Here is a 14,926-nt window from a genome sequence, read left to right on the forward strand (position 1 = left end):
GTGGATGAAACCTCAGATCCTATGAATAGGTATATAGCAAATATGGTAGTAGGAAAACTTAGTCCTGATGGACCTTCGATTCCACACCTCGTATGTGTTAAGGAACTTTCGAAAGTGAATAGCCAAGCCATTGCTTATTTTGTAAATAAAGGCCTACAGTCTTTATACTCAGGTAATATAGACGATTCTAAAGTTCTGTTGTTTTGTACTGATGCTGCCTCATACATGGTTGCTGCAGCTCCACTTCTTAAAACATTTTATCCTAACCTCACGCATGTAACCTGTCTAGCACATGGCCTTCACAGGGTTTCTGAAACAATCAGGAATGAATTTTCTCTTGTCAATTCGTTTATTTCTAACACAAAAGAATGTTTTTGTAAAGCCCCATCCAGGATTTCAATATTCAGAGAGAACTTTCCAGATATCTCACTCCCACCTCAGCCGGTTGTTACACGATGAAGAACCTGGATTCAGTCAGTGGTGTATTATTCTAAGTATTTTAAAGAAGTGGTCACAGTTATTGATAAATTACCTGAAACTGATAGTGCAGCGTGTGTGAAAGCAGTGAAAGATTGTCTGAATGACTCACGAGTGAAAAACGATATTGTCTACATAACATCAAACTTTTCTTTCATACCTGCAAGCATTGAACAATCAGAACGTGAAAAACAATCTCTTTGTAGCCAAATAGCAATAGTAAAGGAAGCTCAAGTGAACATATATTCTGCTTTGGGCGAAACTGGGAAAAAAGTTAAAAATAAGTGGGACAACGTATTAAATAAGAATGTAGGATTTTCAATGTTGGAAAAAGTATCAAGAGTGATATCGGGGGAAAGTGTAAATGTTCCAGTAAGTATTGATGTTTCTATTGTACCTAATTTAAAATTTGCGCCTCTCACATCAGTTTCGGTTGAAAGAAGTTTTTCTGCTTTCAAAACGATTCTCAGTGACAAAAGGCAAAGGTTAACTGTGGAGAATTTAGAAAAAAATCTGGTGGTGTACTGTGCAGATAATTATAATAAAGTCTGAGCATGAAACTGAATTTCAATAACTTAAAATGAGTAATCTTGATATCAATAATCATTATTTCATGAGTTTCAATATATTAAATTTGTGCAGCTCTGTTTATAAATATAATATAGTATTCTTTTTTAATGTTTAAACATACTTTTTTGTGCGTATTTTAGTGTATAACTAAAAAATTCAGTGAAAGAAATAAGTATGATACCTTGATGTGCCTAAAATGCCTATTTTCATTAAAATAGAGCCTAATTTTACAAATTTTGAGCTTATTTTAGGCGCCTAAAACTGCAATTTTAGTGCCTAAAAATCCGATGTCTAGTCATTAGATAACCAACTAAAAAATGTTTCTTGAAATACATTTTAAAACAACACCAACAATAGATATAAATAAATCGTCTGTTGCTTAGCAACTCAAAGACAAATGAGTAGCACATTTATAGGAAAAGACTCTTGAGACGATGCGTCGTACTAATTGCAAATGCTACAGACAGATTTGCTGAAACAGCAATAATCAGCATCTTCAATATTTTATATCCTTGATAGAGCATCATCATCTATTCTACTGCCAATAAAACTAAGTAATTCTGCCTGAAAGACTTTATCCAATAGGATTTATTATTATTATTATTATTATTATTATTATTATTATTATTATTATTATTAATATAGAGCCCGTATAGGCCAGTTTCTATCTGATGCTTTTCCAATTCACTGCGGGCTAAAGCAGGGAGATGCACTATCACCTTTACTTTTTAACTTCGCTCTAAAATATGTCATTAGGAAAGTTCAGAATAAGACAGAGACTTTGGAATTGAACGCGATGCATCAGCTTCTTGTCTATGCGGATGACGTGAATATGTTAGGAGAAAATCCACAAACGATAAGGGAAAACGCGGAAACTCTACTTGAAGCAAGTAAAGAGATAGGGTTAGAAGTAAATCCCGAAAAGACTAAGTAGGCCTATATGATTATGTCGCGTGATCAGAATATTGTACGAAATGGAACTATAAAAGTTGGAGATTTATCCTTCGAAGAGGTGGAAAAATTCAAATATCTTGGAGCAACAGTAACAAATATAAATGACACTCGGGAGGAAATTAAACGCAGAATAAATATGGGAAATGCGTATTATTATTCGGTTGAGAAGCTTTTGTCATCTAGTCTGCTGTCAAAAAATCTGAAAGTTAGAATTTATAAAACAGTTATATTACCGGTTGTTCTGTATGGCTGTGAAACTTGGACTCTCACTTTGAGAGAGGAACAGAGATTAAGGGTTTTTGAGAATAAGGTTCTTAGGAAAATATTTGGGTCTAAGAGGGATGAAGTTACAGGAGAATGGAGAAAGATACACAATGCAGAGCTGCACGCATTGCATCCTTCACCTGACATAATTAGGAACATAAAATCCAGACGTTTGAGATGGGCAGGGCATGTAGCACGTATGGGCGATTCCAGAAATGCATATAGAGTGTTAGTTGGGAGGCCAGAGGGGAAAAGACCTTTGGGGAGGCCGAGACGTAGATGGGAGGATAATATTAAAATGGATTTGAGGGAGGTGGGATATGATGGTAGAGACTGGATTAATCTTGCTCAGGATAGGCACCAATGGCGGGCTTATGTGAGGGCGGCAATGAACCTCCGGGTTCCTTAAAAACCAGTAAGTAAGTATTATTATTATTATTATTATTATTATTATTATTATTATTATTATTATTATTATTATTATTATTATTATTTGCCTCATAAATGATGTCTTATCCCTGTGACCTATGCGGTTCCAATCAGTCGAAGTACACATAATAGTATAACTTACATTATTATTATTGTTATTATTCTTTAAAGAATAATACAGTTAGGCAAATGATGGAGTAAAATCTAGAATTTTGGACGAAATAACATTGAAACAGTCCACCGCTGTAGAATAACGGTTAGCATGTCTCACCGTGAAACTAGCAGGCCCGGGTTAAAATCCTGGTTGTGGAAAGTTATCTGGTTGAGGTTCCTTCCGGGGTTTTTCCCTTAATCCATTAAGAGCAAATGCTGGGGAAATTTCGGCGCTGGATCCTGGATTCATTTCGTTGGCATTACTACCTTCATTTCGCTCAGACGCTAGATAACCATCGAAGTTGATAAAGCGTCGTAAAATAAACAACTAAAAATACATTTAGATAGATAAGATAGTACAGGCATGTAAAAAGGATGCAAGAAGAAGAATATCAAAAAGTGTTTTAGAATGGATACCTCAAAGAAAGCGTAAAAGAGCATACTTTACAACAATTTGGAAGAAAAATGCATTGGCCTAAAGAGTAATGAATATATTAAAGCTGGAATGGGATCATTGTTACAATAGAGAAGAATGGAAAAGAGCTATCGGAATGTCGTTGCCATTAAAAAGGGATTATATTATTATTATTATTATTATTATTATTATTATTATTATTATTATTATCATCATCATCATAAATAAAGAAGGTAAGCTTGCAAGTTCTAAATGAGGCAGTAGAGCAAGTGGACAGAATCAAGTACTTGTGGTTACTATAAGCAGTAACATGAGTTGCTGCCTGGAAGTCAAAAGGAGGATAGCAATGGCAAAGAAAGCTTTCAACAGAAGAAGAAGCATTTTCTGCGGACCTCTGGAAAAAGAACCAAGGAAGAGACTGGTGAAGTGCTATGTGTGGAGTGTGACATTGTATGGGGGGAGAAACTTGGACATTACGACGAAGTGAAGAGAAGCGAATAGAAGCATTTTAAGATGTGGATATGGAGAAGGATGGAGCGTGTGAAATGGACAGAGAGAATAAGAAATGAAGCTGTGTTGGAAAGAGTGAGTAAAGAAAGAATGATGCTGGAAGCTGATAAGGAATGGGTTGGGTCACTGGCTGAGAAGAAACTGCCTACTGAAGGAAGCACTGGAAGGAATGGTGAACGGGAGAAGAGTTCGGCGCAGAAGACAATATCAGATGATATACGACATTAAGATATATTACCGGTTGTTCTTTATGGTTGTGAAACTTGGACTCTCACTTTGAGAGAGAAACATAGGTTAAGGTTCTTTGAGAATAAGGTTCTTAGGAAAATATTTGGGGCTAAGAGGGATGAATTTACAGGAGAATGGAGAAGGTTACACAACACAGAACTGCACGCATTGTATTCTTCACCTGACATAATTAGGAACATTAAATCCAGACGTTTGAGATGGGCAGGGCATGTAGCACGTATGGGCGAATCCAGAAATGCATATAGAGTGTTAGTTGGGAGGCCGGAGGGAAAAAGACCTTTAGGGAGGCCGAGACGTAGATGGGAGGATAATATTAAAATGTATTTGAGTGAGGTGGAATATGATGATAGAGACTGGATTAATCTTGCTCAGGATAGGGACCGATGGCGGGCTTATGTGAGGGCGGCAATGAACCTCCGGGTTCCTTAAAAGCCAATAAGTAAGTAAGTATACGACATTAAGATATATGGATCATATGCGGAGACATAGGAGGCAGAAAATAGGAGAGATTAGAGGAAGCTGGGTTTGCAGTGAAAGACTTGCCCTTGGGCAGAAAACTATGAATGAATCATCATTATCGTCATCATCATCATCATCATCATCCTGTTGGTGTATCTTCCCTTTAGTTGAAATTCTGCGTTGACAGCAACAAATTATTATGTTTCTTTGTGGCCGTAATAATGTAGACCACAGTTCGAAACAACGTAAGACAATAACGAAAATAGAGACGTTCCCAGCTTTAAGAAATGTGTGTGCATCCCCATTTCTCTTGCCGGCTCCACTGTGTTATAGCCGGAAATTCAGCGGCAGTGAAATATTTTTCTTGGCGGACATCCTCCTGTGAACAGAACGCTATTCTGCTGCACTCAAGTCGTGAGGTAGGAAGCAGATCTGCCCGCCCGGCACTCTCATTGTTATTCCAGTGCACACACGTCCACACTCTCAGCTAGAAAGCGACGCGTTCCCATGGGATCCGAGATGCGAAATTGTTTTACCAACAAGCTGAACGCCTTCTTCCAACTTGAAGCAAAAACAAATCAAGTATGAAATGCACTTGAATGTACCAAATACTTGCATTGTCATTCAGCGATATTAGGAAGCAAATAGATTCGAGTTGCACGTCTTTTGAATTTCCTTATATGTGAACAAGAACCATTGGTCAGTGCAATTTTAAGCATTAATCATCTTCTTCATCATCAGAGTCTTTAGCAAACATAGTTATGTAGGTGTGTATCTATTTACAAATGTCATTGACATCTTGAAACTCCTAATAAGCCATTCTCTCCGTCCATTGATGTTAGGGGTATTTTTTCTCCATTGCTTTTATATAAATCTTCTCCAAATTACTTGTCTTCACACTTTCAGTTCCTCACTACTACCCCAGATCAAATATAGATTGCTCATTCCTACGTTAAAATCTGTTGCACTTTGAAGAGAACAACCGCCAGGATCGCCACTCGTCCGCCATAAACGAACACGAGATGGCAGTACAGTCGCTAATGCAATTCAAATGGTAGTTATGACGCGACTCCTTATGTAACAACTAGATGGCAGCATAGTAAACCTGACAAAAGTTGTAACCGTCAAACCCTATAACGCCGAGCTATCTGGGTATATATGATCTAGGCTACTACACAAAATCCGCATCAATCTCTTCTTTCTGTTATTATTCACGTCACAGAATTTCACTACATTCATCCTCCTGTACTAATAGCATTGCTTTGCATCTGGAATTCGTTACCTACTGACGTTAGGGATTGAATGACACTGTCACAGTTTAAAATTAAACGGGAAAAGTATGTTTTATTCCATGAAATCTGTTACTGAAAAGTTGCTAGATTTATGCTGACATTGTCTTTGTGTCAGGATACTAGAACAGCCTATTTTCCTTCGATTAACTAGCCTATACGGAAGCTGAGTGTCACTGTTATTTTTTATCTGTATCATCTCTTTTATTTTTATTAGTCTACTAATTGTGTTCGTCATTCACCCATATCAAGCCAGCTAGCTATGTAGACTAATTTACCGACAGATTTGTTGCCCAGAATGCTCCATAGGAGGCTGGTCTATGAGATGAGATGAGATGATATATGATATGATATATTATATGATATGATATGATATAAAATGATATGATATGATATATGATATGATATGATATGATATGATATGATATGATATGATATGATATGATATGATATGATATGATATGATATGATATGATATGATATGATATGATATGATATATGATATGATATGATATATGATATGATATGATATATGATATGATATATGATATGATATATGATATGATATATGATATATGATACATGATGATATGATATTATATGATATGATATGGTATATGTGATATGATATGATATGATACGATACGATATGATATGATATATGATATTATATGATATATGATATGATACGATACGATATGATATATGATATGATACGATATGATATATGACATGATACGATATGATATATGATATGATATGATATATGATATGATATGATATATGATATGATACGATACGATATGATATATGATATGATACGATATGATATATGATATGATACGATATGATATATGATATGATATGAAATGATATGATATGATATATGATATGATGTATGATATATGATATGATATGATATGATATGATATGATATGATATGATATGATATGATATGATATGATATGATATGATATGATATATGTGATATGATATGATATGATATGATACGATACGATATGATATGATATATGATATGATATGATATGATATGATATGATATGATATATGATATGATATGATATGATATGATATGATATGATATGATATGATATGATATGATATGATACAATACGATATGATATATGATATGATACGATATGATATATGATATGATACGATATGATATATGATATGATACGATATGATATATGATATATGAGATGAGAAAACCGGAGCTCTCGGAGAAAACCCTGTGTTGTATGGACCACGGGCTTGTCCAACACAAGTTACAAATCGAGGGTACACCAGGGATCGAACCCGGGTCCAAAGGATAAGTCCAGCGCTATGGTTTTATTTTCTTTGTATCATTCCTTAATTATACCTCTGATTCAAGTTCTGGCCGATATGTAGGCTACATCTATTACCAGGCAGTATATCTCACTTGATGATGTGTCAGAGGAGGAGTAGACTAATTGCTTGCATGCATCTTATATCTGACTAGTGTAAAATATAGCTAGTCGGCGATATATGCAGTGGAGGGGGAAAGGAACTGGTCACCCTACCCCATTATCTCCTGGCCTAGTTGCGTCATAAGTGGTGCCATGTTGGTGTGGGATCTTCGGACAGTTGACTAAACAAAAACATTCCTTAATACGTTACTCTATATTATTTTTAATTTCTACTTTATGCGCAGTTGTTTTTTTATATTATTTTCATTTTGTTACATATTATTAGGCCTATATTGAATTTATTTGCATGCTGATGATGCACACTTTTTCTTGTAGTTTTATTGCATTTTTGGAGGTTTGGAGGTAAATCCCGAAAAGACTAAGTATATGATTATGTCGCGTGACCAGAATATTGTACGAAATGGAAACATAAAAACTGGAAATTTATCCTTCGAAGAGGTGGAAAAATTCAAATATCTTGGAGCAACAGTAACAAATATAAATGACACTCGGGAGGAAATTAAACGCAGAATAAATATGGCAAATGCCTGATATTATTCGGTTGAGAAGCTTTTGTCATCTAGTCTGCTGTCAAAAAGTCTGAAAGTTAGAATTTATAAAATAGTTATATTACTGGTTGTTCTGTATGGTTGTGAAACTTGGACTCTCACTTTGAGAGAGAAATAGAGATTAAGGGTGTTTGAGTATAAGGTACTTAGAAAAATATTGGGGCTAAGAGGAATGAAGTTTCCAGGAGAATGGAGAAAGTTACACAACGCAGAACTGCACGCATTGTGTTCTTCACCTGGCATAATTAGGAATATTAAATCCAGACGTTTGAGATGAGCAGGGCATGTAGCACGTTTGGGCGAATCCAGAAATACATAGGCCTATAGAGTGCTGTGAGACCGGAGTGAAAAATACCTTTGGGGAGGCCGAAACGTAGATGGGAGGATAATATTAAAATAGATTGTTGGAGGTGCGATATGATGATAGAGACTGGGTTAATCTTGCACAGAATAGGGATCGATGGCGGGCTTAAGTGAGGGCGGCAATGAACCTGTGGGTTCCTTAAAAGCCATTTGTAAGTTGTTTGTAAGTGGAAAAGAAGACCGGATGGCCTTATATTATATGTCTGCAGTGCCTGGGAAAAGCGACATAAGTCAGTTTCCACAAACCTTTTTTGGTAATTTATTGACAACTTACACTGCTTTATGCCGATTTGATTTTTTTCTGTATGAATTATTGTAATGGGAGAAATACTTATGTCCCTTTTTCCAAGATAGCAGATGTTCCGTAAGTTGTCAATAAATTATCAAAAAAGGTTTGTGAAAACTGACTTATGTCACTTTTCTCAGGCACTGCATTATAATGTAACATATCATATCATATCATATCATATCATATCATATCATATCATATCATATCATATCATATCATTATATTAATGTCACATTTAATATGTATTCGTTTGTCCTTTTGAGCGAACTACACTGATATCAATCAAAGTCTGTTTTTTGTAAAACCGGATCCTTTAATGGCATTGAATTGCGTCCTTGGAGAATTATTATAAATGATAAGCGACTCCCTGAACACACGTGGACTGTTATTGCGTGAAGTAAACATATTGTTCAATTGACAATGGCAAGAGCGTTGTAAACGTCACTAAACAAGATTCATTGTGACAGTTATCGAAGGCAAGCCGTTCTGGGCCCGCCTGTACTCTGTCGTTCATTATTTGGAAATTGTGTCTGTGATTCATCGTCTGTTACCACATGATGTAGGAAGTTGTTCCCTTTTCTTCCCACCGAACCATAACACAATACACCCATTACAACTTGTTTCAAATCGATTTTGACCGCCCAGGTGCCTATTATTTGTGGAATTTGCGAAATCTTGGTTTGTTATACGTAACTCTGTGTATTGAATCGTAAGTATGCATCGTTCCTCCTGTATACGTCTTCTTCTTACTGTTAAGTAGGCTATAAACTTGTTTTAAACAGATTAAGCTCTCTTCTCTTTTTTCCTGGTCCTGCCAGGTATCATGTCTGCTAGAAGAAATCCATGTTTACGTACTCATTTTTTCACCTTGCTATTTATTTCGTCATATTCTGTTAACTTGATTATTTCATTTTATTCTGGATCTTGTTATGGAATTATTATTTTATTAATATTGTATTTATCTTTAACATTCTTACCGATGACTTTTAGAGAACCAGCAGGTTCATTGCCGCCCTAATATAAGGTCGCCATCGGTTTCTATCCTGAGCAAGATTAATCCAGTCCCTACCATCATATCCCAACTCCCTCAAATCCATTTTAATATTATCCTCCCACATACGTCTCGGCCTCCCCAAATGTCTTTTCCCACAGGTATTCCAACTAATATTCTATATGCATTTCTGGATTTGTCCACACGTGCTACATGCCCTTCCCATCTCAAACGTCTGAATTTAATGTTTCTAATTATTATGTTAAGTGAAGAATACAATGCGTGCAGTTCTGCGTTGTGTAACTTTCTCCATTCTCCTGCAACTTTATCCCTCTTAGCCCCAAATATTTTTCTAACGGCAGGGGGGGGGGATCATCGTGCTTACCACATGATACCTCCATTCTGGTTGGATGATCGTCCACCTCTGCTTCGGCATGTGACTTGAGGCCAGTAGGCGATTGGTTGATCTCGGTCCTTAAAGGGCTGTAGCGACACTGTTATTATTATTATTATTATTATTATTATTATTATTATTATTATTATTATTATTAGGGTTTACGATTTCATAACATTTTTATAATAAAAATTCAAAATCTCTCTCTCCGGTCTGCAGATGTATAAAATATGCTAATTTTCATGGATTAAGCTTGGATTCATTTAATGTGTAGTATACACCTTTTGAGTTTATCATGATATATCCTTACTTGTTATTATTGTTAGATATTGCTATTTATTTTGTTGCATTTGATCAAAGATTATTGATGACTATTATATTGATTGTTTTCCATCTCACTGCCATTTCTATCATTCATTCTCTTCATCATTTCTTCTGTTTTGTTTTGTATCTTGTGCTAAACTATAATTGGCCTTGTGCTGTTGTTTTGCACGTTAATATTCTAAATAAATAAATAAATAAATAAATAAATTATTATGTTACATAATATTTCTTGTATTTATTGGGCTTATTCCAGAGGGTTGGTGGAGTTTTAGGCTAGCCGAAAGGTAGTTTTTGAGCAGGACATGAATAACCCTCGCTTACAATTAACACAAATTAAGTTCACTTACTAATACGACAAAAGTAGGACATGTACTGTAAATGCATAAGTCGTACACTCACTTTACTATTTTCCTTCATGTGACAATCATGATCTAAAGAAACAAAGAAAAACACTACTTACGACAGTAGTAGAAGTGGCAACATTTAATTAAAAGTCACCAGTAGATGCCTCCGCAGACGATCCATATATTATTTTAATGTTTTCTGTCATCTCATATCTTCTGCGCCGAATTTTTCTTCCTTTCACCATTCCTTCCAGTGCATCCGTCAGTAGGCAGTTTGTTCTTACGCAGTGACCAGCCTTTCTTTCTTTCACTTCTTGAAGAGAGAGAGAAAAAAAAAACAAAAAGCCTCTCCATGGCTAAATATATAATAGGATGCGAAACTGCGTTCAGCACCATCTGGCGGCGGGGGGCTGAAATAAAATGATCAGCGCCCAACGTCGTAGGTGGTGAACATTAGAACTACGTGTTGGGTACATTACCCAGAGTTCTCTATTTATCCGTTCAATATATTGCTCGAGGAGTCGAGATGGCAGACAGAAACTTGCTAATAAGTGAACATAAAGTGATACGTGTGTGTATAAGCAGTGTATGTTAAACAGTGATGTTTATGGACGTTGTAAAAATAGTATTGTTGAATGTATTTTAAGGTAATAGTAATATAATAAATTGAACTATCTAAGTAGTTCTTGCAGACTTTTCCATTGCGCTGTACAATAAATATCCAAATAATACAATTCCAATTATCTAGCCTTTTGCTTTATTTTTTGTCTCTGTCTGGTTATATTTTAATTGGGTAGTGTAAAATAGATCGTCTCTTTTATCTTCCTGTTGGCTCCGATAAGAATTTTCAGTAGAAGATGCTGTGAGGAATAAAAATGTAAATGTTTTATTTTAAATTGGGCTAGTTTTGAATATCGATGAGGGTGGGAGGGAATACTTTCTGCACAGTTTAACATTTTCGTCACCAGGTGCGCTGCTAAATGCATGGAGTAATTACTCTTTTCGCTACTTGGTGCGCTGCTAGATGTAATAACGCCCCTCCCCCAACAGGTGGCAGCAAGATCAATTTCTACAACAGCGCCTCTAGTATGTGTTACGGGAAACTCAGTAAGTTTCGCATCCTATTATATATTCATCCATGGCCTTTCTTTCTAGCACTCCTTGGAGAGAGAGAGAGAGAGAGAGAGAGAGAGAGAGAGAGAGAGAGAGAGAGAGAGACTATATTTCTTTTAGTAACAATCGTTGTTATGGAAAGGTGAAAGGTGACAGGTCCAATTAAAGCAATCGCAGATCGCCCAATTATGGAATATGGAGCAGTAGGTTGGAATCCGTACAAACAAAACCAAATCGATTCAATAGAAAAGGTCCAACGCAAGGCAGCAAAATATGTTAAAATGGGGAAGGGACATGTAAAAGACTTAGGGTGGGAACTTCTCAGGTCAAGGCGACGAAAAACCGGACTCACTCAAGGCACAAATAGGACACAAAGCATGGACCGATATCAATGCTAGATTAGCAACACCATCATACTTACGAAGGACTGATCATATTAGGAAGTTTAAATGTAGAAAACAAAGAACGAATGTGGCAAAATTTTCCTTTGTTAACCGCACAATAGTAGACTGGAACAGCTTACCTGCGGCAATCTTTCAGGGTGGTCCTCTTAAAATCAATACATTTAAGGAAAGGTTGAGAAGATTAGACTGAAAATTTAATTGGAGGTGCAGTGTAATTATTTAAGTTCTCATGTAATTAATTGAGTTGATATATAATTAATTAAGTTGATATGTAATTAATTAAGATGATATGTAATTTAGTTGATATGTAAATAAATTAAGGTGATATGTAATTAATTAAGATGATATGTAATTAAGTTGGTATGTAATTGATTAAGGTGATATGTAATTACTTAATTTGGTAATAGTTGGGTGAAATAAAAGTACTTATAAGTTAGATTTACTTTTGCTTATCGTAGGCGTTGTTATAGAATAGTTTTTATTTATAGTCCTAGGTTTATTGCATCTACTATTTATAGATTACGTCTATTTTATTTTATTTCATTTACATTTATTTTATTTTATTTCACGTAATTGTAATTATTGTATATTATATATCACTACCACCGGGTGTATACCCAATTGTAGTGCTAATAAATACATACATACATAACCATAAGGGCAGCCTGGCGTTAATGCAATTTAAGTTGTGTCTATATTAGGCCTACATGCATTATAATGTATTTAGTGATTTAGCTCTAATAAATTTTTATCTAACATTTTAATGAACATTGAAATTAAAAATTATAAATAATAATTTTTTATTACAAAAGCAACATGGCAGATATGCGAATCATGATTCGTTTAAAAGTGTGTTCCAAGCGTGAAGTCTGAGGTCTGTGAACTTTTGATCTAGACCACGAATCGTAGTATTCGTATCTGATTTACCAGTTAATCTCCAAAAAATCTCCACGTCGTTTGAATTCCTGCAAGACACGATTTGTTAAAACGTCAAGCTATTACACCTTCAATTTTGAAGTTTTGTTTATAATAAAAAACCAGTAGACACGCATCCAGTAAGCTGAATTCTGATACCAAATCAAACGCTCCGTGTTATTGATAAAAGACGGCGTGAAATGAAGACGGTGCAGGAAGAGGGTGGCTGCCGCTTCCACGCTCGTGACGATGCAACACGTTGTTTATTAAAAGGTCACGCCGCGTGTGTGTGCGCCGACTAATTTTCTCTACCGTCCATGAAAATTATACGCGACCATATCAGAATTTTTTATATACGTTAGGCCCGTCATTTCTACGACGCACCGCAGCCTCAGGCTTATTGTGCTAATATCCGAATTACTTGCAGACATTCCTTCACAGTATCGAATTCTGAAATTGACTAAAACAAAACAAAAAACTGCACCATTACATTGTGCAACTGTTAGCATTCCTGACCGTAAAACGAGTGAGCCCGAGTTCAAATTCTTGTTGGGAGAAGTTACTTGTTTATGGTTCTTTCCGGGTTTTCCTTCAACCAATTAAGACCAAATGCTGGGTAACTTTTGACGCTGGACCCTGGACTCATTTCGCTGATATCATCTCCATTTCACTCAGAGGCTATATTTATTTATTTATTTATTTATTTATTTATTTATTTATTTATTTATTTATTCATTCATTCATTCACTTGTTTATTTATTTACTTATTTACTTAGTTACTTATTTACTTATTTATTCATTCATTTATTCATCCATTTATTCATTCATTCATTCATGTATTAATTAATTTATTTATATATTTATCTATTTATTTATTCATTTATTTATTTATTTATTTATTTATTTATTCATTCATTCTATTTTATTTATTTATTTTATTTTATTTTTATTTTATTTATTTATATTATTTTATTTATTTTATTTATCTATTTATTTTATTTTATTTATTTATTTATTCATTTATTCATTCATTCATTTATTCACTTATTTATTTATTGACTTATTTATTTATTTACTTATTTATTTATTAATTTATTTGTTTGTTTGTTTTGTTTGTTTGTTTGTTTGCTTTTTTGTTTATTTATTTACTTATTTATTTATTTATTTATTTATTTATGTATTTATGTATGTATTTATTTATGTATGTATTTGTTTATGTATGTATTTATTTATGTATGTATTTATTTACGTATGTATTTATTTATTTATTTATTCATTCATTCATTCATTCATTTGGCGGATGTAATGCATTCCAATTCCTATCTGTCATCTCCATAAGTATCAAATATAAATGTAGCATATAGTTTCACTAGTACTTCATCTTCTCAATTAAACAATACTGTGCTAATAAACAATTTAATACTGTGCGTCTATCAATACTAAAATATCATACTTTAACTTATACTGTTCTTATACTATACTTATCAATGACCTAGAAACAATTCTAGTTCAGTACATTATCATAATGAACACACTATTAACTATATTTACTATTCCTAATTTTTTTTTATTTTTCTTATTATAATTCATCGTTTCACTTGTTTACTTAACTATTTAACAGATTACTAATTTGGTTACTGCTTAACTAATAGCTTTTATAGAGTGAAGGATTATCTCACATTAGGCTATAATCTGTCTTCACATTATTCTTTTTCTTCTTTTCCTATCTAATTTTAACTCTGAACAGAAATTTACCTAAATTATTATGCTTGTTAATGTTTAACGGCCCACTTACTTTTATGAAAGCTATCTTCTCAGTCATCTTCAAACATTCATTTCATATTCCGCTAATTCTCAAGGTCATTTGTTGCTGTGCATTTTTAGAGTACACAGATTGCGTCAGATGCTATTATAACCGTACCAGTTGAAAAAACGTTGTAAAATAATCAATTAAAAACACAAAAATTCAGAACACTTTAACGCGACAACTCTGTAAGTTA

At 34.3% G+C, this 14,926-nt stretch overlaps 1 protein-coding gene across 1 annotated transcript in view; it reads left to right on the plus strand.

Annotated features, from left to right (window-relative positions):
• The window catches only part of LOC138698908 (cyclic AMP response element-binding protein A-like), a 254,298-nt gene that overhangs the window by 110,394 nt on the left and 128,978 nt on the right, over window positions 1-14,926 (plus strand). The window lies entirely within an intron of this gene.

Source organism: Periplaneta americana, chromosome 4, assembly GCF_040183065.1.
Source record: "Periplaneta americana isolate PAMFEO1 chromosome 4, P.americana_PAMFEO1_priV1, whole genome shotgun sequence".
Classification (NCBI taxonomy): domain Eukaryota; kingdom Metazoa; phylum Arthropoda; class Insecta; order Blattodea; family Blattidae; genus Periplaneta; species Periplaneta americana.